Below are 21294 nucleotides of genomic sequence, written 5' to 3'. Positions count from 1 at the left end.
TTATCTGGTACCCTGTATGACACGTCGTTCTATGTAGGTTTTCTTAGTACGATTTGGTGAATTTCAGTGAAGGATCGGTGCTTCCAACCTATATGGAGGGGTTCACCATCAGGATCTCCTATTGCTTCAGTAGTTGGTAACTCTAAATTTCGATTGAAGAAAACATTGTAGAAAAGATACATAAGAAACATTATTGTTGATGAAGATCATTTGATACGAGTGATTGCTACTTGTTCATAGTTTATCGACAAGGTTTTCAAGAATTTGAAGTAGATTTGTTTGAGAATTGTAAGCAAGGGATTTCCAAGTTTTGGCTGTTGTGAGGATTTGAGATTTTCTCAATAGCTGAAGATATGTGAATCTGTTAACTACATACTTTCTACACTTGGTTTGGTTCTGGAATTTTTCTTAACTCAGAGGATGAGGAGATAGTAGATTTCCCTTTTTGATTTGATGCTGGAACTTTTCTTGACACAAAGCAGGAGGCAATGCCTTTTTCATTTGGTCTGATTCTGAAACTTCTCTCGACTTGGGTAGTGTGAAGAAGTACCTGGTATAACTCTTTACCACTGTTCTTGTAATCATGAACACCAATCAGTTATTGGATAGTTATCTCCTTTCAAACTTTTGCAATCTCATTACCATACAATTAGATAACACTAATTACGTTACTTGGAGATTTATGCTAGAGTCTATGTTGGTAGGGTGTGATCTTATGGGGTATATTGATGGATCTATTCCATGTCCTCCACAATACAAAATCACAAAAGATGGCAGTATTACCTCGGAGCTTACACAAGAGTATAAGGCTTGGAGGAAGAATGACTCTGCTTTAATGGCTCTTCTAGCTGCTACTTTTTCATCTTCAGCTCTTTCATTCATTGTTGGGAGTAGAACCTCAAAATAAATGTGGTATTCGCTTGAAGAGAGATATGCTAAACTTTCAAAATTCAAAGCTTTTGAGCTAAAGACCTCTATGTAGAAAATCCGGAAAAGTACTGATAATATTGATAAGTATATGGAACGCTTTAAAACTGTTCGGGACCAACTCTCTGTAGCTGGAATTCTTATTCCTGATGATAAAATAGTGAGTTTGATCCTATCAGATTGATCATTCGTACTAGAGAAACATCTACATCTCTACCAGAACTTCGTTCACTACTTTTAGTTGTTGAAGCTGATCTTGATCATGAACCAAAGATCCTTGCTTATGCTCTTATGGCTACACTTGCTGTCAATCATGAAAACCATTCAAGAACTGTCGCAGGTCAGTGCCATGGACATTCTCTTGATGCACAACCTCAAGTCTATTCTGGATATATTAATCAAACTAGTGATGTTCTTTACAAGGGTGGAATTGATCATACACACACTGATATTATCCAGCAGAAACATGATTTTCAGCTAAATGGTGGGAAGAAACTTGATTTTCAACTAATTGGTGTGCCTTTGCAGCAATTCAATAGCCTTTCACAACAACCTTGTGACTACTCACAGAATATGAGCTATAATAACAATGAGAATATCTCTCATAATTCCCCTGAAGCTTGTCAAATCTGTGTATGTTCTCAGAGATCATCTCCTAGGCAAGTTGTTGCTTTTGGGTTTTCTCTGAAGTGTCAAATTTGCTTCAAGAGAGGTCACACTGCAGCAGAATGTTTCCATAGACATCACAATGTTTTTAAACCTCCTCCGTATGCATCTCTTCAACCCATGGCTACTTCTTTCTTCTCTCAACCCAAGTCATTCTCCATTGCAGCTCAACCAAGTCACTATACTTCCAAGCCACCCATTCCTCCTGGTTGAGGCATCTGGTATAATATCTTCACCAAATGTCTCTATTCTTTGCATCACAGTTCTCTTTGCAGCAGCTTGATGCTCCAAAGCTCCCATCAAGCTGAGGAGGGGTGTTAACAGAGAGTAGTAAAAATTTACCTCACTTTTACTAAATCAGTAAATCTACAGCTATTGTACAAGTGTCCAAGACTATATATGCCTACTGTTGTAACCCTTCTACTCAATTTCGATCAATACAGTAGCAGCCTCTCTGTTTTCTCTACATTCTCTATTCTTCTACAAGCTTTTCTTCTTCGAGCTAACAATTAGGACAATCAAATCTCAGAATGAATAATACGAGAGATCCTTTGAATCTCCCTTATTCATGGAAAAGTAATCAAGAAATATCAAATTAATTCCACAAACTAGGATGGTCCATAGTATATTTTGGAAAACCGGAAGGTACTTTAGAAACATCTGAACCTAAGAGCTTTATATACTAAATTTCTATAGTTCGGGGTGTTATAAGACTTTGATCAATAATTGGTGGGATGCGCGAAACCATAATTGAGTGCAAGGCTTGGGCGACACTCAAGAACCCTAAGTAGTAAGCTACTACAATAGGCTATATCCAACAATAAATTTCTTTAATATCATGGATCAATGATCCATATATCAGAACCGATATTTGACCCAAAAAAAAAAAAATATCAAAACGATAAGAACAGATACTATACTTGACAAGAGGCCAAGAAAGGTAAGCTATTTTTAATCTTGAACTGCTTTTTCTTATACTCTGAAGTCAAGTGTACTATATTGATCTGCTTAATTACTAGTCAAATTCTGAAAGCAAAAGATAAAAAAATAGATTCAGTTAGTTTTGCGAAATTGTGTGGCGATGGAGGGAGAACCTCCATAAAATGTAATGAAAAAATATTATATCGATTGTTACTTTTGCTATATATAGCTCATTAACCAGAACGAGGAACCTGAGAAATATTGAAACAAGAAAACTGAAAGTGGTTTCTCTGTGGTCTCGATAGTTCAGTTGTACTGAGAGTTGTAATTGGAAACTATATTAGGGTTTGGACTCTAGGATTGATATTTGATCAAGACACCCCATATGTGAAATTTGAGACATTCTGGTGTGGCAGTGTAAGGGAGATCGAATGGGACGTTCTGTTGTGTGCTACATCATTCAGTTGGCCCATCACAATTCGAAGAATTTTAACTAATTTGATGGGAGGCCCAGATCCCCAGCCAAGCTTTCCACACCACACACCCCCACCCCCCCCCCCCCAAAAAAAAAAAAAAAAAACCCTGTACTTCACCGGACTGCGATTCACATAATCACATATGAAATATTAAACTAACAATAACAAATACCACACTCTGAATTAGCCTAAAGGCCAAGACAGATATGTTCTCCTACTTCCTGTATATGCCATTCAGGGACCTCGTCCTTAGCACACTAGACTGATTAATATGAAAGATTAAAAACACTAAAGCACACATAATTGCATATTGAATAAACACAACAAACATATCATTACAAAACAGAGTGCAGCAGATAAATAAATATGTCCCATGAGTCTTCATAACTTGCAGAAGGACTCATACCAGTGGATGATGAAAAGGAGGCCATTGCTCTAGAAATAAGAACTTCTGTGATCCTCTCTCTATTTACTCGCAACTATCTATGGGGCTAGATTTCTGAAAGCTCGTGAATAGAGAGGTCACAGGGACCTTGTTTATATAGTGATCAATGTAAATAGAGTCCTCCCCATAAGAGGCATATGAATTCTATTGAAACTAATCTACTACAATTATATCCGATGTTTATTACTTGGTTTCCAAGATATTTAGATCTCCTATTATGAAGTGTGATTCTTATCACAACATAATTATACAAGGACTAGGAAAAGTGTTCTGTCTCGGATTAATTATTTCTGCAATCTATGATAAGTTATCAATCATAATGCAAATTGTATTTATGTTCAAACTCTATTCTTAGATAATATTGATGTAAGATTTCCAATTTGCCATCTATAATAATCTGAAGCAGCAGGAAGAAACAGTTCAAAGCTGTTCAGTGTCAACTGCTGAATATTGATGCAAGATGCCATCGATAATAATCTGAAGGCCTGAAGCAGTAGAAGAAACAATTCAAAGCTGTTCAATACCAAAATGCGGTCTTAATTTGCTTAGAAAGGAGACGAAGCCGGGAAATGTGATCTTCAGAGTTCATGTGTTTTACTCTATATAGAATGCTTCGCTAATGAAAATCTTCAATATAATTTTTGGCAGGGGCTGCACGAAAGCAAGCCCCCAGTGCATCAAATTATGACGTAGGCTCTCCCACTTTGGGAAGACCTTAACGACCTTAAGCAAGCACCCTTCCGAAGTGCAATGGAGGTCACTAGCCTAGGCCATGAGTCTTCTTGATCACTCATTGACCCCGTCCAGGTCAGTATGTTGTAACCCTGCTACTCCCTTCTTATCTATACCCCAATTCTCATTTCTCTTAATTGCTTCTCTTTGATCTGAGATTTGAACAGTTTTAAACAATGCCTGATGTGTAGAACTAGAGGGCATACTGGCATGTTAGATTCTATATGCCCTCTAGTTTTACGCTCGTGGAAATCAGTTGCTATATCTTCCGGATTATCCTCGGAGTTTGAATTCTTTTACCCATGAAGTCAACTAACATATAACAAAGTCAAAAAGGCAATTGGCAAATGGCAAATGGCAAAGTGGCAAACACCTAATTAGACTAGATTTAAATGGCTGGTGTTATCCCAGCGAATCTGGTATGATCAATGGCGGATCAGCTTATACAAGCCCATCCACAACAAAATGCTACTTATCCAGTTCTCAAATTCAATTGGACCATAGATTATTGACATTCAAACCCAAATGCTTCATTACTACACTCAACACTAGAACAAAATTAGGGAGCATGGTCATCTTTTGTGAAATCAAATACATCGCTCCTTCTTTTAACAGTATCACTTTCAAACATGTTTGTGAAGAAACAAGCTTTGTTCCTGATTTCTTGGCCAATATTGGCCATCATATTCCAGAAGACAAAATTTGGGAGAATGTAGTTCGTTGTCAAGCGTCTAAAGATCTTTTATTTGACCGCTTAGGGATGGACTGCCCCTTTAGGCTTTTGTATCTAATTATTATTGTAGTTTCTTATAAAAAAATTAAATATATAAATAAAAAAAAGGAGTTTTTATTCATATCTCCAAAATTGATATTTAGACCTCCAAATTACTTTTACAAATAACCAATTTGCTATTTAGATCTCCCTAATTTTCCCACAACGCCCATCGTCAATAAAATCAATAAAAGTTTTTTTTGTTATGTTCTATTTATACCTCCAAAATAGGTAGTTGAACCTCCTTTAATTTTTGAAGATTTTACAATTCTATTTTACCCTTGATATGATTAAGCTGCACGGAAGAAGAAGAAGAAGAAGGGGAAAAAAAAAAAAACTCTAGTTGGTAGTCCTATTTCTTTCTCCCCCTCCCCCTCTCTCTCATCATAGTTTTTCATTAAATCAATTGAATATAGACGTAGGTTGATATACTGCTATTTGAGATGTTTAGATATTACTTCCAATTCTCAAAATCTTTAATTAAATTAAGTTTTTGAATACAAACTTTTCATGACTTAATTATCATTTACATACACGCAAAAGAAACATTAAGTGCCCATACTGAAAGTGGTCATGTTGTTCCAAAGCTGGTCCAACATAATGCTCCTTAGCTTGGAGAGAGACACATATTTACTAATTGTTTCGAGTTGAGAAACAACGCAAGGAACAACATCATAGGCGATGCACAACTTAGAATTTTGCGAATTGTCGCATTTGTAGAAGTAAGAAGAGACTTTTTTTTTTTTACTGGTTAGCTATGAGAATAACCGACATTGTGGAGGTCACAGGTTCAAATCTCACTGGCATCATGGAAGAGGTGGGGTGAGGTTTAAAAAAAAGACTCTTTCTTTTTCTCCTTTTTATGTCTTTATTGGTAATTTGACATGAGTTGCTAAAATCAATTGTAGCTTGAAAAAAGAGAGAGGTCCAAATACCAATATTGGAGGTATGAATAGAAGCTCCAAAAAAAAAAGTTATCTTTTTCAACAAAACTTGGGCACAGTCCCAGACCGGCACCGGTTTTACAGGGACCGGGATCGACAGTCTCACTTCGGGCCAGTCTTGCAGTTGCACAAAACAAGGACCGGGCTAAACCCGGACCGATAATTGTTTTACAAGGACAGGGACCAGCAGTCTTACTTCGGGTCGGGACCGTAGTTGCAGATAACAGGGACCGGGACAAAACCGGCCCATTTTTCGGGTTTCCGGTTCCAGTCAATCTTTGCAGCACTGCTGCATTTTGCTGCTTGACTTGCTTCTGTTTAGAAAGTATAATTCTATAAAGAGTAATGCAATATGATTCTATGAATTAGCAACAAGGCTGCAATGTTGAAAATAAAACCAATAAACCATTCTGCAAAGTGCAATCTGCACTAGCAGCAAGGCTGCAAATAAATCCATCTTGCAAATAACCATTCAATGATTTCAATCAACACAGTTACACAACAAGTTCACCAACACATATTGTCTTAACAACATAACCAATTAAAAACCAAAACAACAACAATTTGCATCATTCCCAACAACAACAATTTCATCATTATCACCATCATAATGAGAACTAACTGTATCACTTGAATCCGATGAGGTTGCCATCAAGTATTCAAGTTTGTACAATGTCCGGGAAAATACAAGCTGCATGATTAAATAATGGTTATGAGATTAATACACTTGCTGACAAGCATTATGCCATTAAGTTCATTCAAATTTCAAAATTTCAAATGCAAACATTTCCACGGATAGATGCTTTACATGTTCAGTAGCCCCCAGTCCCTCACCAAGTCACCATGGCATCTCAAGGGCACTTCTTATCAATGTATGTTCCTGTAGAAAAAAAAGAAAACGATTCTTAATGTAAACCACAAACACCAAATTTTCTTGCTAATTTAGATGTACCACATTGAGTCATTGATATTTAACAAAAAAAAAACAACATACCACTCAATTCAAGATCTAAAGAACTAAGTCACTAACTTATAAAATCCATGTCCATACCATGCTACATTTGACAGGTCATATAAATTTTGAGTGGATGCTATAGATTGAGTGCCTCTGGAGAAAAACAATAGAAGATATTTGCAAACAAGTAATGCAAATTAAACTGGTCGAAAAAATTCTAGCACCCATGACAATACCATAAAAAGATACCATCTTTACAGAAACATGTTAGTATTTCCCATATAACAAATGTAGCATACCATGGATGCTTGAGCTTTTAAATCCTCAACGTCAAAGTTCCAAGCACTAACACCTCACTGGCACTCACTCTGATGAAAGAAAAGACAAGATGATACCACAAATTATTGCAGAAGAAGAAATTATAACATAACTATAAAGTTCATATAAGTATATAACTAGGCTCAGACCTGTGACATTGCTTCTTGCTCTGTTGTGTGTATGTTTTGCAGACCTGTAACTTTGGGAAGGCACCCAAAGGGGAGTCCCAGAAATCGTTAATATTCAGAAAGCTGACTTGCAATTCAACACCAAGACTTCAAATACAGTACACAATACAAAGCTGACCTGCAATTCAACACCAACACCAAAGACTGCCATAGACAACAAATCAACATCTATACATAGATATCGAGATTTCAACCACAGAGAGCCATCCAAGATCTAAAACCCACCTACTATTCTTCTTTCAAGAGATAACCCCAAGTCTTCCTAATCACACCAATTTCAAAGATAACAAGTAAATAGAAACCATAATTAACCAAATCTGAGCTCAACAAACCCACATGCAACCACAATCCACCAAATCTGCCCATGAAACTCACCAAATCCCACAAATCAAACTCATTTCTACACCAAAATCCACTCCAAAACCAGAAATCCACCAAAACATAAAAGAATCGAAGATAAGAGAAGAAGAAGCAGTAGTACCTTTCTTCGCCAGCAGTGTCCCAAATCTGGGCCTTGATAACCGATTTGGCCAGCAAACTCGACAGCAATGGTGGACTTGGACTCGCGGTTGAACTCATTCTTGGTGAACCTGGAGAGGAGATTGGACTTGCCGACGCTGGAGTCGCCAATCAAGACCACCTTAGTGTACCTGGGAGGCAGAGATGCAAACCAATTGTAAGAGCTAAGAGGCAGAGCCGTAGAGGTGAGGAAGAGTGGAAGACCCAGAGAGCTGAGTCACAGTCACAGAGAGTAGCCGAGTAGGAAATGAGGAAAAACGATTTGGAATTTTAGAAATTTAGAGTTTAGGTTTACTTACTAATCACATGTGGTCATGTCCATACTGACACAATGGACTTCGAAACTAACCAATAATTGAAAGACACGTATACAAGCTCGGTTTTTCCGGTCCATACAGTCACCGCAAGTCATGAACCGGGACCGGACTGGCACATTGAGTACAGGGACCGAACCGGCCAAGCAGTCACGCAAGCTAAGAGCCGGGACCGAACCGGCACACTGAGTATAGGGACCGAACCGACCCGAAATCACTTATTTTCCCTCTAAAACCCGACCTGAACCAGCCGGTCCGGATCGGTTCCTTCCGGTCTTTCGGTCTTTTATGCCCACCTCTAAACAAAAGTATAAGAAGGGTAAAACCTAGGTTTTATTTAGGTAAACTAGCCTCTTCACACATGCAGTAATTTTTTATTTTTTATTTTGGAAATGTAATGGGAAATGGGAAGGAGATTGCCTGGATAGTTATTTTCCCAAAAAAATTGATTTTCTTTTATTATTTTGTTATTTACCATACCATTCCTGATATATTAAATTTCATTTAGTATAAGGAATGCGATTTGTTAAAAAAAAAAAAAAAAAAAGACAACTGGAAAATCTTATTCATGTTTAAGGACACCTAGTTTGTGTGTCTGGCTCAAACTCTAGTTACTTGTCTCAGTTGTAATAGGGTTAGTCTTATAGATATTCTCCGAGATATCGTATTTAATGTACAATTCAGTTACCTTGTAAGACGCAGATTCTCTGGTTATAATATTCTATATAAAGAGGCTCCTATTATCAATGAAAGCAACAACTCAATTCTCTCCCGATTTTAGTTTTCCCAAAACACGTTATCAGCATGAAGCCCTAACCCTGAAACCCTAAAATCGTAACTTTCAAACCTTAGCTTCCTCCGCCGCATACCCTGAATCCTTTGATCCCAAAATTCCAGAACTGGCGACGAAACTACCGGAACCTACCGAAAAACCACCGAACTGACCATCAGAAAAATCGAACGGTCAGGTTAGCCTCGCATCGTTAGCGTCTCCAGCACACCTCCTGCCGACACCTGTGCGCGCCCTTGCACAAGCGTTAGCCTAGCCGAGCGCCTCGCCTACAAGTATCGATTAGCCTTGCCTCTACCTGTCATTAGCCTCGCCTGAAGCACACTGTTAGCCTCGCTTTACAGCAGCCCCTCGACAGTGTAGCGCCTCCACGCGCTAGCCTCACCTCCTTCAGCGCAACAGTTAGCCTCGCCAGCCTGGTCCCCGCGCACGACTGCCTACGCCCACGCAATCACATTGCCTTGCATGTTAGCCTCGCCTGCAGCAACCTCTAACCAACTTCCGGCCAGCAACCAGCCACCACAGGCCACCGACAACCTTTTTCCGGTCATATTCCGGCAATTTTTCCGGCGACCCTATTTCGAGGTAAATTTTACTAAAAGTTCCTGTTTTTTTAGTTTTTTCAATTTCTTTTTTTTTTTTCTCAGGGACTTGCAACCTCCCTTCTTCTACCCCCCTTTGTTCGTCATAGGGGAGACCTAAGCTGAATTGTGGGGGTACATGCTATCTCCAAGCTTGGAGCTTGTTAAGATCTCCAAACTTAGAGTTTGTAGAAAATTTATGATCGACCACTTACATCATTGTTTCGATCTAATCCAATACCTCTTGGAATTGAATTTCTTGGGAGTGATTATGCTCAGAAATTTCTATAGTTTCTTGGGAGCGATTCTGCTCAGAAATTTTTATTGTTTTCATGGTAGATTTTTTCGCTCCGAAACTAACCATTTTTCTTGTTCTCTTTCAGGATGAGTAACCTGAACAAATTGGACTTTCCTTCATTGGGAAAAACTAGCTCTGGATATCACAAATGGGTTCGTGATGTCCTCTAGTATCTCAAAGCCCAAGGAATCCTGGATACGATTCTTGAGCCTGGACCAGCTGTGCTAACTGTTGAGCAAATAAGGCGAAAGCCATCATCCTAATGACTTATCATATGTATGATTCGCTCCAGTACGAGTATATGAATGAAGAAGACCCCAAAAGGCTGTGAGTCCTACTCGAAGAACGCTTTGGCAATGTCGGTGACTCCATGCTTCCTGACTTAGAAGTAAGATGGCATAATCTCCACTTATGTGATTTCAAGACAGTTTTTTATTACAACTTAGAAGCACTTCGCATTAAATCCTTAATGGAATTCTGTGGTAGAGAGATCACAGATGCGATGTTGATTGAGAGGGCTCTCTCCACCTTCCCCATCTCTGCATTAATGGTTGCTAAGAACTATTAAATCGATGTTACTGCAGGATGGATTACAAGGTTTCATGAGCTCATTGGAGCCATGAATGTCACTAAAAAGCACAACAACATCCTTGTGAAGAACTATAATTAGAGACCTGTGGAAACAGAGCATATTCCTGAATCCAATTATAGTCGCGCCCCTAAGGGAGGGCGTCAAGAGCAAAACCCTAAATGTATGGACAATTCTAGACGTTCTAGTCCATATTCTCACTCTAATAAGGAAGGTAACAGTCAAAATAAGCTGACACGGAACCGAAGAAGTCAACATGGAAAGAGAGAGGGAGGCAACGCCTCTGCCTATGCTAGTGGTGCCACCAACACTAAGAGCCATCATAATGATGCTTTCAAAGCACCTCAATCAAGGGAGTCTAAGCACAGAGATATATGTTCTCGATGTGGAGCATCCGGTCATTGGACACACATTTGTAGAGCTTGTGAAAATATTGTCACCGCCTACAAAGCATATTTTAAAGCAAGAGAAGCTCACTACATGGAACAAGAAGATCAAGAAGGTGATCTCGAACTAAGGGTTGAATACTTCAAATCAGGCCAAGATCAAGAGACTGGCGATTCTGAATAAATCTTTATTTTTCCAAGAGATGTAATAGGCAATTGCCATATATTTTGTACTAAATGCCATTAGTTTAGTTTTACTTCAAACTAGGCTTATCCAAAGTGTGTATGATATCTAGGAAGGTCTTGAGATAAGTGGTACTTAAATGAGTTTTGCTCCACCGACATCTCTCTACTCACCTAGTAATATTTGTTTTGGAGTTACCTAAAGAAGTCAAACGACTACCTTTGTTTTCCATAGGCCTGGGCTCGGTGCAGATTGGGTCGGTTTGGGCCTAAAACCGAATCCGAACCAAATATTTCGGTAAGCCCAAAATGTAAACCGCAACCGAATTATTGAAATAGCAGACCGGATTTTCGGTTTCATTTTGTTGTCGGTGCGGTTTCGGTTTCAAACCGCAATGAAAAACATGCAATCTGATAACCCGCAGACTTGAAAACGAAGAAAAAAAAAAAAGGGCAGAAATTCAACTAGAAGTCTAAAACATTCCACTTCCAGCAGACCCATTCCACATTCACAAACCATTCAAATCAACAAAATGCAGAAATGGTAGTTCAACTGAAAACTAACTGGCTTGTCTAACAATAAACATTTAACACTACACATCAAACAATAAACATTTAACATTACACATTCTTTTTCAACTGAAAACTAACCAACTCCAAATTAACCAAATCTAAAATAAACCAACAAGCAAATGCCAAACAGCCCAAACTCATCCATCTTCTGCTCACTCCACTGCAGGCCTCCACTTCATTCCTCAGAGTCACTAACAACACTAGAGCCTCCATCTATCAATCAAAGTCCCAACAAGTGCCAAGTTATCAAGTGAAAACAGAAAACTTGAATGAGCAGACAAAAACAGAAATTTTGGAAACATAAAACTATACAAGTTCAACTAGGTACTTGCCAATTTTCAGTTTCTCCAACTCCTCATACAGCTGCAACTCATCTTTGGTTGGTTCCTTGTATGCATCAAATCCCGCTCCCCTTAGCCAATCACTCAAGCAAACCAATCCCTCAACCATCCTAGGGGTTAGGGATGCTCTAAAAGGGTCCACCACCCTCTTTCCAAGGCTGAATGCAGATTCGGACGCCACAGTTAAGGCAGGTACAACAAACACGTCTTTGGTGATTTGGGACAGAATGGGGTATCTTGGAGCATTCTCTTTCCACCAAGCCAAAATTTCAAATTTGGGGTTTGAAGGCTCTTCTGAAGCTTCCATTAGGTACTTGTCCAGCTCATTCTTTATCACCACAACATCTTTCTCCTGCCGCAAAAGCTTGAACTGATGCAAGTTTGCTGCATGACTATCCTCCTCACTTAGCTCCTCCTTACGGTTGATCCTAGGCATTGTCGCACTCCTAGAAGCTGCTGCTGTAGCAGGATCTTTGTCTGTAACTCAAAAAAAAACTTAAAGCAGTGAAAACGAAATCAAACAGATTCTACGAAAAACAGAGGATAAGTTAAAAATGAAAGTTATGAAGCTGATTACCTGCATAAAAATCAAACAGTGAGCTCAAAGTTTTCTTTACTTCATCGATCATCACTTGCACACCTTCTTCTCCTAGGTTGGCTTGTAGCTTTGGAAAGAAGAATTCAAGGTACAACAGCTTGTACCTTGGATCTAAAATTACAGCAATAAGCAGAATTTGGTTTAAATCTTCAAGCTGCAGCCAATACTTGTCAAACTTGTTTTTCATCGAGGTGCCAATGCTAACAAGAAGAGGATCATCACTGGCCATGCACTTATCAAGCTCACCAACAATTGTGCACATCCAAAGTAGAGGCTCATTAGCAGTTACATGCTTAGTGGCACTAAACTTCAAGGTTGCTTCGTAAAAAATCTTGAGAAATTTGACGAGTCTTGCTGCTTTTCCCAATATGTCATTCTAGGAGGCCCGTGTCGCTTGTTTCCACCCACTTTCTCTTGGAAGTAATTCTCAAATTGCTGATCTTCATCCTCAAGTCTCAAAAAAGCCTTCTTGTACTTGCATGCAAGATCCAACATAAAGTAAGTTGAATTCCATCGTGTGCAAACATCTAAAGGGACAATTCCTCCCTTGTGCTCAATCTTTTCTTCAGCTGCACACTTCCTAAACTTCTCTAATCTTGCTGGACTCAATCTAATGTACTTAACACAATTCCTAATGCCATCAATGGAGAAGTCAAGCTCATCCATTCCATCCCTCACAATAAGGTTCAGAATGTGGCAGCAGCACCTCAAATGTAAAAAACTACCTCCCAACACCAACTGATTCCAGTTTCCTATCTTCTCTTTCATGTAGTCTAAAGCCACCTGATTTGGACTGGCATTATCGACAACGATTGTAAAAACCTTATCAATCCCCCACTTAATCAAACAAGTTTCAACCAGCTTGCCTATTGTTTTACCCTTGTGATTTGGAATCACACAAAAGTTTAAAATCCATTTGTGCAGCTTCCAACTAGCATCTATAAAATGACCAGTTAACACCATGTAATTAATGTTTTGGAGACTTGTCCAAGTATCCGTTGTGAGCGAAAGTCTTCGCTGATTAACAGATATCCACCCTCTAATCCTCTAACTCTCAGCCTCATAAAGCTTCCAAATATCTCTAGCTATTGTTCTCCTAGAAGGTGACTTAAATAGAGGCTGAGTCACCTTCATGAACTCTTTAAACCCTTCATTCTCAACAAAAGAAAATGGCAGTTCATCACGAACCACCATTTTCGCACAAGCTAGCTTAGAAGTGGTCTTATCATAAGCCACAGAAATTAATTTACCTCCACTCTCAGCCGAATCGAAAGTCAGGAACTTCTGCTTCTTATTCGGGACATAAATCGGGGACTTCCTGCACTGAAACATTACGTGTGTCCTCATTGCTGATGTGCCATTCCTTCTGGAGCAGCTTGCATAGGTTTGGGGGCAGTACTTGCACTTTGAATGCGCTGGCTTCATGCAACTCCCATCCGGATTCTTCATCTTCTCAAAATGTTGCCACACAATTGAAGAGTTCTTTCTTTTGCTTGTTCCATCGTCATCTTCAGGAAGTGGTGGAAGCGATTGTGGTACTGGAGTAGGACTTGGTGAGTTGGTCGTCCCGATGCTAGAATCTACAGTTGTAGTTGGGGTTGAGATCGGAGTTGAAGATATCCCTTCCATAATCTGCTTGATAAACACTATCCCAGCTATTAAAATTCAACAATATAATCGATGAAATTTAAAATCATACCCCAACAAATACAAAGATACATGATTAAACGCAATTCTAAACAATGAAACAATCATACCCCAACAGATCGGAGTTCGATAAACACTATCTCAAACAATTAAGGAAAGCCCAAAAGAGATTACCGATTCAAGGAAAGCCCAAGAGATTACCGATTCAAGGAAAGCCACGATGACTTTGCGAGTCAGGAATGGAGCTCCAGTCGAGAGAGACGGCAATGGCTTTCATCAAAACAAGAGAATCATCAATGGAAAGAAAGCAGAACAAGCATCAATCTCATAGAGAGAGAGAAAGAGAGACTCAGTGAGATGGCATACCTGGCCGGCTGGCCCTGTTTTAGATGCTTTGACCGACAACAGAAGAAGAAAAAGGCGGAACCGAGCACCGCGGCCGACTCCCCACGGTGAAAATTGTCACGTCTGACAGATCGAAGACGACGAAGACTCGAAGAGAGTGAGAGTGGCCGTCTGAGACTGAGAGAGAGCGAAACGAGGTGTGCGGCCAAGCTAGAAAAAAAGACCCCTACTCGAGCATTAGGGATTTAGGGTTAGGTTTTCTCCGGAATAATATAAAAAATTAAGAAAATATATATATAAATAATAAATCGGGTCGGGCGGCTTAATCTGAGAGGTTCGTGATCCAGAACCGAGCCCACACCGGAGCCTACCGGGTCGGTGCGGTTTTAGAGTAAAACGACGTCGTTTTGTACTTGATTCAGTTACCGACCCGTTTTATTCTGGTCGGGTCAGGCGGTAACCGAATTTTCCCTGGTTTATGCCCACTCCTAGTTTTCCATTAGCTAGTATTTGGATTAGATTTTCTTTTGGTCAAAGAAACAATGATGTATATTGTTGGCTTATGAATAAAATTTTGAATCCTTTTCATTATGACTCCATTTCAATTATGAGCTTTTGAAGAATGAATCTTAGAAAACTTTAATGTCTTGCGGATAGTGCGACTACGCACACCATTCACCGCCATAGGCAATCATTCTTAGAGATGTTGCCTGCACATTCCTCCGTGACTACGATGATTAGGCCATCAAGTTTAGTTCAAGGACATGGAATGACCCAAATTTCGCTTGCTAAATGGCACCTTGATTACTGTCACAAAAACTCTCTAAACTCCTGGGGAAAATCGAACCCTATTGAGCTATTCGAGCCAACGGATTTCATGCGAAAACTCTTGTAGAGAACGGAAAAGAGTTCCTTTGCATTTCCTCTAATGATTGCGAATCAAGGCGCATCTTAGAGAAACTTATGTGTCTCTCTAGTAGTTTTTATGTCACCACTATTCGAGCCATTAAATCTAATAGAGTTATGAGAGAAGATATCTTGGATTTAGACACATAGTGGCTTTGTCATGACAGGATAGGTCATCCTAGTCATGATATGATGATCCGTCTACTAATGACGGACATCTATTCTTTCGACAACATGAAGCAAGAATCAAAGGTTGATTCTTGGACTAAATGTGACCGCTGCAGCTGAGCGTAGGGCTCATGTAGTCTATATCCATGACACCATGGATGGTGTCCATCATGGTGATGGCGGCCCAGATGATGTTGCAATCACTAACTTTGCTTCAAATAGTATTTAATTCAGACGCTCAGACCCAATCAAAATCCTCATTGGTTGCTTCTAAATCCCCTCGCTCATTCTACAAAGCATGTTCCTTAGGAAAATTAGGACTGAGACAGTCCTATACTAAGGATACGAAAATACTCATTCTGTTCTTACATAGAATCCGACGGGATTCCGTGGACCGATTCAACCAACTTGCGGACGTTTAAATATTTTATGATGTTGGTTGACAGGCAAACATGCAGGTCACATGTTGTACCATTGTCCACTTGTAATTATACTTATACTACACTCCTAGCACATATCATATGGCTGAATAACTAAATATGCAGCTTACGAATGTGGTCAATAAGTATTTTTATGAGGATCTAGATAGGGAATATACATGAAAGTTCTTGGTGAACTTCATTTACCTAAGTCAAGTGGCTCTAGACCACGGAGTACATTTGCAATGAGGTTAAAACGCTCACTAAGTGACCACTTGATTGGGAAGGGATATGTCAATGCCCTTGCGTTTCTATGATGAGTTTCGGATTCTATCGCAGTTTATGTTGGTGACATGATCTCCATTAGAAGCCCTTAAAGAGTTAATGGAAACCGCTGATCACTTGAAGTCCAATTTTGAGATGAATGATCTTGGGAAAACACAGTTTTGTCTCGGTTTGAAACTTGAGCACCTTGTTGATTGATGCTGAGGCTTTTTGACAAGGTCAAGCCTTCAAGCGCGCCCATGATCATCCGTAGTCTTGATGTAAAAAGGATCCTCTTCGTCTGAAGGAAGATGATGAATATGTGCTAGAGGCAGAAGTGCCCTACTTGAGTGCAATAGGCGCATTATTGTACTTAGTTCAAAACATAAGATCAGACATCTCATTTGCAGTGAACTTGTTAGCTAGGTATAGCTCTGCGAGGCTGCGCCAATGCGACGCCATTGGAGTGGTGTAAGAGATATCTTTTGATACTTGAGATGTACGATTAATATAGGTTTTTCCTATTTCTAAAGAGAGATGATGGATTCAGACCCATCACACACCATGAACGCCGCCAACATTGGCCTGCTTCCTTTATCCCTATCCCAAAAAGAACATTAGTGTTTTGGAAGGTTTTCCTGATGCTGGGTACCTCTCTGACCTAGACAAAGGTCATTCCCAATCTGGTTAAGTGTTCACAATGGATAAGACCGCGATATCTTGGAGGTCTATAGAACAGACCCTTGTCGCTATATCTTCGAACCATGCAAAGATTATTGCTCTTCACAAAGTAGTTCGTGAATGTATATGGATTTGATCCATAATTACGCATGTTCGAAGCAATTGTGGTTTGAAGTCTACCACAAATGAGCTTACGAGCATTTATGAGGATAATGCCGCTTGCATTGAACAAACAAGGCAAAGTTACATCAAAGATGACAACACCAAGCATAATCAGTGATAACAAACTCTCCTCAAGATCAAAGAGAACTAGGTTCGATCTGAGGACAATATGGCAGACTTGTTTACAAAGTCATTGCCTAAATCCACTTTCGAGAAACATGTTGGTAGCATCGTTTGCTTATCTGAACTCCTATGACTGTAGTCACCAGGGGGAGATGCAAACATCAGGATGAGATGTTTACATGTATGGTCTCGAAACGTGAACGGTGTGTTGTGCTCTTTTTCTCCTTCGACCGAGATTATTTTTGTCCCACTGAGTTTTTGTTACTCGACAAGGTTTTTGACGAGGCAACGAGAGGAGCACCACGTTTGGCCGATACAAGGGGGAGTGTTTAAGGACATCTAGTTTGTGTGTCTGGCCCAAACTCTAGATACTTGTCTGAGTTGTAATAGGGTTAGTCTTACAGATATTCTCGAAGATATCTTATTCAATGTACGATTCAGTTACCTTGTAAGATGCAGATTCTCTGGTTCTAATCCTCTATATACAGAGACTCCTATTATCAATGAAAGCAACAACTCAATTCTCTCCCAATTTCAGTTTTTCTAAAACAAATCACTCATTCTTTAACACCTAATTCCTCAATCACACCCATGTTGACCAACAATCTAATTTGAAGATCTCCCATCTATAGCACTAGTCGATTGATAAACCCACAAGTCAACTAGTGACCTGACTGATGATCTATTGATCGAACTATCAAAAGAGGACCCTATAAAGACCGTAACGAGCGACCTCACTAGTTAATTGATAATCCAATTTAGGATCCATCAGCTGACCAAAGACCTCATTAGTCAACCAGTAATCCTAACGATCGACCAGCCGAGGAACAAACTTTATGATATGGGTAAGGGAATCAAGTTTAGTTTTGAATGTGGACTAGGACTCACAGTCATTTTCAGATTTTTATTTTTGGTTTTTTTAGTTTTTTTTTTTTGGGGCCTTTAGATTGACAACTCAGGTCTACAGTTCTTCAATGATTAAAAAAAAATTATTGCTACAATGGGATTACTCCTTTCTTGAGAGAAATCACTCTGTATGATTTTAACTGAAATTGTTTGTTATATATATCATAGGGGATTATAATATTTTCTTTATTAATGTGTGTGTATTCTTAAGATAATTTATCCTTCACTCAAAATAGAAAATTTCTCATGTACGAAGTGGTGTTAACTCAGTGGTTAGAACACCCACTACCTATGTACGAAGTCATGGGTTCGAGTCACCATGTGGGCAGGAGTGAAACCCTTTGATCCTCTTTTTACAAAAAGAAATTAAAAAAAAAGAAAAAAATAAAAATTATCATGTACTTTTATACATATATTTGTGTGTACATATATAGTTTGTTGTCTTAATTCCAACTCATCTATTCCACAAAGTAAAGAAAAGAAATGTTAGATCTCATCAAACATGCCAAGAACACATGGCCACTTGGTCGACGTATCTTTCCCTTTGAGGTAAATGCATATGGAGGGATTTACATTTTGATCTAGACAAATCCTAGTGTTGAATGCTACGAGGAATATACTAAACTTCTTCGTCAATTGATTAGTAAAAAACCCAAGCTTTCTTAAAAAAACCAAGTTGGTATTGTTTAATGTGCAAAGAAGGGGCTCTAGATTCAGTTCATGCAATCCAATGCCGGCATGAAAAGTCCAACTTTCTAATCTTTACAATAATTTCAACATACAGACCCCTTGGCACAAACCCTCCTCGATCGGTAGAACAAATATAACGCCAGTGCATCATAGTGTTTCTGGCAATATAAAAAGCTGGACCCAACCCATGGGTTTTGATTATAAAATTGAGACCCATGATTCTTAAAAAATAGATTGCTATTTTGACCAACTTGTTGCTCTCTAAGAGACAATCCTCACTGGGTAGAAATATAATCATGTCAGATGGAAATGGAGGTCGATCAAAAAAAGAAAAGGAATTGTTCTGAGGGGAAGAATGTGTAGTGTAATGGGATATGAATTGTTCAGGCCAACCCCTCTGCATGCACCGAAATCTGGAGCACACCACTCATCATTAGGCTGTCTCCAACAATAAATAATGGTCATGATGCTCAGCTGCTTAATTATGCTTAGCAGCCCCTTTGGTTTACAAAATCTCATTAATTAGATATTACAAAATCTAGCTAACTGGATCGAACTTATGGAGAAAATCATAAATAAAAAAAAAAAGGTTACTAACAGTACCCGAACTAAGGTTCATTCTTAACTTCAGTACCCGACTATGCAAAACTATCACTTTGGTACTCCAAGTTTGAAGTCCGACCCAAGAATGGTACACGCCGTCCATCACGGCGTTAACTAGCTAACCACGTGACATATTTTAAGGGCCCTCATGGTTTGCCACGTAGCAAAAACTTAACGCTGTGATGGACGGCGTGTACCATTCTTGGGTCGGACTTCAAACTTGGGGTACCAAAGTGATAGTTTTGCATAGTCGGGTACTGAAGTTAGGAGTCGGCCTAAGTTTGGGTACTGTTTGAAATATTTTCTCTAAAAAAAAACATAAAACAAAAATGAAAATGTCGGTGTGAATAAGAAATACGAGAATTTGTAGAATATAGATATTGTTGATGTGTAGAACTTTGTCCTGAAATTCAAATGGATCAACCAATTGATGCATAAAGGTTTGGTTTTATGAAATGTTACTTGTCGCTATATGCAGGACCGGTCGTCCTAGGCCTATCGTCCCTAACTAATGAGTCTAAAAAAAATTATATACAAAAAATGACCATCTTTACTTCACCACTTCGCCTAACAACTCGACGCTTATATTTATCTCTCACAATCCCCTTTTTCACTGTTTAAACTGCTCTCATTTCGCCCGCTACTATAAGGTAAAAGTTTGTAAATGAAAGAGCATGATTAGAAGCCTTAATTTTAACTACAACTTCTTCAATTCTCTTCTCTTCTTTATCAGTTGATATTGTAGTTTGAAGTGTTTTCATAGATAATTTTATTGTTATATGAATCTTATGAATATGATTTTCTCTTATTGAATCTTATTTCTCAATTGTAGAAAAGAAACTTTTGATTTAAATACATTCATGTACTCTACTATGTAGTTTTATTTTAGATTCATTTAGTAATATTTTATATTGATTAATTTATAAAATAGTTTAATATATATATTAACAATCTCGCACAACTTAAATTTACTTCACCTTTTTTAGCAATACTAGCTATTTTTTAGTCAAATTTTAGCTAAAGTAGCTAAAAAGTCATTTTGGCTAGCCACTTTATAAATACGTCTGTATCAGTGCTTTCTATTTTAGCTAATTTTGAATTTATATTATTTTTTAGGGAATATTAAATAGTTTAAATGTATTTATAAATTACATAAAGTAACTCAAAATGAATGTTTTAAATTATAAAAAGCCTCATCTCGCTCTCTATATTTAGGAGCGAGATAGCTAAAAGTTATAATAGAGAGTTACTTAGGAGTCTGGTGTAACTGCTAAAATAGATAAAAAGCTAAACATGCTCTCTAAAATAGCTAAGGGGCAAAAATAGAGAGTTTCCTAAATATGCTCTAAACTCCAAATTATCAGGTTCGGAGCTGGTTATATGTGAAATTTAACATGTATCAAACAATCTATAAATGATTTTGTGAGAGTTTATTTATGCATCAACATAGGCTAATAACTAAATTTAATAAGAATCAACTAATAGCCGCTAAGATATTATATGTCATTGGCATAATCCAAGCCTAACAGCAACTCCAACAGCTTCTTCATATTTTGATTTTTCTCTATTTTAGGGAAAAATGAGTATCTTTTGCTCCAATAGATTCCTATAAATATCTCTATTTTAGGGATAGTGAGGAAAGAGAAAACAAAATTCTCTAAATTTACAGCAATCTCTAAAATTATAGATTTTAGAGATTACTGTAAAATAGGGAATCTGTTAGAGTTGGAAATTAAAAAGTACTTAAAACTTTGACTTTTGTTTTCCTATAATACAAAAATTATAGAGAATCTATTAGAGTTGCTCTAAGATTCACTATATGATGACAAAGAACTCACAACCGGTCCACATAGATGATATGATT

General features: G+C 38.4%; 1 long non-coding RNA gene and 2 pseudogenes across 1 annotated transcript; all 3 read right to left on the bottom strand.

Moving 5' to 3' along the window:
* Nucleotides 1–2322: 2322 nt before the first annotated feature.
* On the bottom strand, nucleotides 2323–2537 carry LOC112201256 (annotated as a pseudogene).
* A 1542-nt stretch (nucleotides 2538–4079) lies between these two features.
* Nucleotides 4080–4250, bottom strand: LOC112201219 (annotated as a pseudogene).
* A 2025-nt stretch (nucleotides 4251–6275) lies between these two features.
* Nucleotides 6276–7356, bottom strand: LOC121052622. Its single transcript, XR_005809640.1, has 4 exons — nucleotides 7306–7356; nucleotides 7138–7206; nucleotides 6692–6763; nucleotides 6276–6574 (listed from the first exon to the last, which is right to left on the bottom strand). It is a non-coding gene; the product is annotated as an uncharacterized LOC121052622 (long non-coding RNA).
* Nucleotides 7357–21294: the final 13938 nt, after the last annotated feature.

The sequence above is a fragment of the Rosa chinensis genome, chromosome 4 (assembly GCF_002994745.2).
Source record: "Rosa chinensis cultivar Old Blush chromosome 4, RchiOBHm-V2, whole genome shotgun sequence".
Lineage (NCBI taxonomy): Eukaryota > Viridiplantae > Streptophyta > Magnoliopsida > Rosales > Rosaceae > Rosa > Rosa chinensis.
Note: the sequence above shows the minus strand (reverse complement) of the source record. Positions and strands in the feature narration are given on the sequence as shown.